Source organism: Cupressus sempervirens, chromosome 7, assembly GCF_028749045.1.
Source record: "Cupressus sempervirens isolate cs-2001-9-10 chromosome 7, ASM2874904v1, whole genome shotgun sequence".
Classification (NCBI taxonomy): domain Eukaryota; kingdom Viridiplantae; phylum Streptophyta; class Pinopsida; order Cupressales; family Cupressaceae; genus Cupressus; species Cupressus sempervirens.
Genome location: NC_143124.1, coordinates 853,189,959 through 853,194,992, shown reverse-complemented (window position 1 = coordinate 853,194,992; position 5,034 = coordinate 853,189,959).

Sequence of the window (5,034 nt, the reverse complement as noted above, 5' to 3'; positions counted from 1 at the left end):
TCTTATGGACATCCTTCTCTACTCTAGCTTTGAAGTTCTTAAACATGTAAAAATCTTTAGACTTTTTGTGTTTCCAAAATAAAATAATAATGAGTATTTTAATGACAAGAATAAGAATAGACTAGATAAAATCTAGAAAAAGGAGCAAGAGATAAAGGAGACTTCTACAATCATAAAAGTTTATTTGTATTCTTTAGATGAGAGATTTAAATCATACATTTGTAATGCCCCGCCAAGGGATCCAAAAGAATTAACCTAGAGTTTCACTAAGTTTGCTAAACATTTTTTTTTTTTTTTAAAAGTAAGAATGTATATCATACACATCAAACACATAGTAGCGGAAGCAATAACATGAAATCATCAACAAACATACATCACAAGTTACATTCCTTAAGGATCCCAAGACGTTGAGTCACATTTAAATTTAATTAATTCTAAGTCTAACAACTACCACATCCACATGAAAGAATAATAAGAAAATCCAATGTCCATAATATACATTTTTTTCGAATGCCTCTTGGCAATTTAATTCGGAATGCTCAATCATCCACTGTACATGTCACAGGGTATGAAAGGCTTAAAAGAATATACATATGTAAAGATAAAGATACATCATCCTCAAATCCATGATACAAAGTACAGTAAAATAAATGAAACTAATAACATACCTGATACATCCATACATCCATAATGATAAAACATCTATCATAAAATCTAACCATCCATCATAGTAATCCAAGAACATAGTGAAGGTAAATGCCAACCAAGAAAGCTCCAGCCACGGTGACCACGGACGGATCTCAATGGTAAGAGTAAAAAGCACTACCACTCGACCGCGTGGAACCTAAATGGTCCACTCCCACCGCACTAAGGAGATAGTCTCAAGTCCCAAACAAGGTATCAAAACACAAAACACAAGTACTCTCTAAGTCTGGGAAATCCTAAAAGTACACTAACGCAAAGGTTCCAACATAGATAGACATCTAGACCCAAAGGCACCACAAAGACACGTAGGAAACCTGCTATGCAAGCAGGAAAGTGTCATCACAAAAGTCACGTAGAAGTTACCCGAGCAATCCCTTAGGAATCTCGGGTCCCTAGTGATCCCTGCGGCCACTAGTATCCTCTCGTACTGACGAGGCATACTGCGAAATGGAAGGTCGTAACCAAGTTTTCTCTCTACCCCATCCTAGCCTGTACTAGCACTCAAGGCATGGGAGAGAACATACAATTATCTTATTAGGTTCATTTAAGTCAGTATTTAGGTGAGATGTTTTCACTTGTTAAAACAACTTACAATGGGTTACTCCAGGTAGCCTCTTAGGGCCCCGATCCCCATTGCAAGCCACTTCACGACACTACACATAGATAACCTACCCTAGGCTCATGAAATCACAAATCAAAGAATCATAATAAAATCACCTCAGTCCTATACAAGCAACTGAAAAACATCATAAAAGATAAGCCACAAAAATTACATCAGTTCTTCATGAGCAACAGGTAAGCATCAAATAATAATCATATGATCACAAAAGTTCTCTATCAGCAACTGAAGGCATCAATGATAAATCACAATACTGATCAAAGACTCCAAAATGGTCAAGTCAACACATGACATCATCAAGAACATAACAAACACTTCAGTCCTCTCAAGCGACCGAAAGCAATCCAAGTATAACTGATTGAGACTCAAAAATGGTTATCAAATATAACTGATCAAGACTCAAAAATGGTTATCCAATATAACTAATTGATGACTCAAAAATGGTTAAGTCAGGTATCTTATATACATACACTTCAGCTTCATACCAGGAAACTAGAAAGCAATAACAAACAGTAAATACAATCATGTCATAGAGCACTCCTTCACATTACCAGGTCAGATTAAGAAAGATCGAGACCAAATCATCATAACATCACATTCACAACCCCAAGCCTCTGGTAACAACCTAAACTAGTCAACACTAGAACAATCCCCAAAACTCCAAAAGCACAGACAGAACAATAAAACAGTACAGTTCATATCTTGGAATTGATTTCAAATACACAGTAGGGTTAAAAGTAAAGTTTCAGTCTGCATTTCAAAGTATGTTTTAAGTAAGAAGATTCTCTTATTACCCTATAGTTAACCCATATATTTGTTGAATGAAAATAAGGATTTATTCCCATAATTCTTGAAATCGATTTTCTAAAAGATAAATATACTTAACATTATTAAATTTTATTTATCAATTATTAATTAATTAATCAACAATCATTAACAATTTTCTTTAAAACAATATATATATATATATATTTATATATTTATATTGTTAATTAACTTAATTAATTAACAACTAAAATTTATAGTTTAATTTTATTAATAATTTTTATTATAATAACCTTATTATTATTATTTTAATAATAAGTTTTATAATAAATTTTAAGTGGACCATTTAGGTTCCACGCGGTCGAGTGGTAGTGCTTTTTACTCTTACCATTGAGATCCGTCCATGGTCACCGTGGCTGGAGCTTTCTTGGTTGGCATTTACCTTCACTATGTTCTTGGATTATTATGATGGATGGTTAGATTTTATGATAGATGTTTTATCATTATGGATGTATGGATGTATCAGGTATGTTATTAGTTTCATTTATTTTACTGTACTTTGTATCATGGATTTGAGGATGATGTATCTTTACCTTTACATATGTATATTCTTTTAAGCCTTTCATACCCTGTGACATGTACAGTGGATGATTGAGCATTCCGAATTAAATTGCCAAGAGGCATTCGGAACAAATGTATATTATGGACATTGGACTTTCTTATTATTCTTTCATGTGGATGTGGTAGTTGTTAGACTTAGAATTAATTAAATTTAAATGTGACTCAACGTCTTGGGATCCTTAAGGAATGTAACTTGTAATGTATGTTTGTTGATGATTACATGTTATTGCTTCCGCTACTATGTGTTTGATGTGTATGATATACATTCTTACTTCTTTTTTTTTTTTTTTTTTTTTAATGTTTAGCAAACTTAGTGAAACTCTAGGTTAATTCTTTTGGATCCCTTGGCGGGGCGTTACAACATTAACATAATATACTCAATTTATATGACTAATGATAAGAGAAAAAATTGGATGTGGTTAAAGGAAACCTGGGAGTGGCTGAATGCGGAGGGGTGATTAGAAATAGTCATGGGTATGGTATTGCGGTGGATACTTTCCCCCTAGGATACCAAACAAATCATTATGTAGAGACTTGTGCTTCCCTTTAAACTACTAAATTGGATAAAGAGGTGGGGATCAAATGCCTTTGGTTAGAGGGGGACTCAAATAACATAATTAAATGCCTAATGGGAGAACACCCTCCATCATGGAGTATTAAGAATATGATGGAGGAAATGAAAAGTATTTTCCTCTCCTTTGAAAGGTCTATGTGTCACATGTTTACTGTGAGGGAAATGTGGCTACTGATTGGATGGCTAATGAGGCAGTAAGGAGGGAAACATCACATAGATTGTCTAGTGGAGAGGGATTCTCAGTAAATGCAAAATGTATAATTGAGTTGGAGAGAATCCAGGGGAGAACAAGCAACATAAAGTGTAATAATTGCAAGTAATTTTGTCAATCAAATTTATAAATTAATGAGAGCTTGGCACGGGCTGATTTAGAGGCATCATAATTATGGGGCTTTTTGGCACATTTTATGGGAAATCTTATAGGCAAATAGTAATCACTACTTTTATTTCTTGAACAAGATAGGAGGCATGTACAAGTTTTGTGAGATAAACTAGGGTTTGGCTCATGATGCCTAGAGAACATAGAGTCATTTTTTCTTTTTTCTACAACATAATGGTTGGGGAGAGGCATCGAAGGGAGCCAAAGGGAGAAGTTGAGAAGTGGAAGAGGCATTTGAAGGTGTGGGAGAAGTTTAGGGAAGGCAGTATCTCATCCTTCATTAAAAAGCTTCATTGCTACAATCCAAAGATTACTAGCCTTATGGTGAAGATAAGAGAGAGGGGAAGGTGAAGATTGATGGGATCAACTTTCAATTCAATGAAGAGGTTATTGTCAAGGTCATTAACTCTCCCAATTAGGGAAAAATTTTATAGGAATAAGAAAATATCCATGAATGCAGTGAAATATTTTGCAAAGGATGCGAAGGAGGTAAAGGATCTTGTGAAGACTAGTGCCTACTATGAGCCTACATCTATTAAGAAATTGTGGAGGTTTGTCCTAAGGGAAATTATTTCCTACATTATGCTTGACACAAGGTTTGACAAGATTTGAACCTACCATTTCATTATCCTAAACCATTTCAGGTATGGAACCAAAATTTCCATTCCCTTATATGACGGTTTTTTATTACTTATATATGAGCATTTTAAAGCTCAAACTCATGGAAGGGTTGTTGCCTAGAAGGTAGTTTCTTCAAAGGAGATAGAGAGCTCCTACCTTCCATTGGATATGGAGGATAGTGTAGGTCTACACTCGGAAGATGAAGAGGAGATGGCTAAAATCATGAAGGATATGGGTAGTAAGAAGAAAAAGAAGCTAGGGAAAGCTTCAGAGAGAAGGATAAAGTAGAAGGAGAAATTAGAGGAGGATTATAATTATGAGGAAGAGGGGATGGACACAAATAAGGAGGGAAATGTGAGAGAGGAGGGAACTAGTATGGCATAGGTTAGCAGGAAGGTGGACAACTCCGTCAAGAGGAAAAGAGGAGGGGAGTAGGATGTTGAGAAGGCTCATGGTAAGGGTAAGGAAAGCACTACCAAAGCTATGGAAGAAAGGAAAGAGGAAGAGGGTTTGGCTTATACTACTGTTTCTCTAGATGCAAAGGGAAGGAAAACTTCATGGAGGAACTTTCATGCTAGTACAGCAAAAATGGGTCCAGTTAGAGAACATATCAACTTAGAGGTTCTAGAGGGAAGGGATGGCAGAATTCAGACGGAAGAGCTAATTGACCCAAATTTGGTGATCCTTAGGGCCAGTTTGGTTGCTGGAAAATAATCAGAATAGGAATAGAAAATTAGAATTCATTTTTAA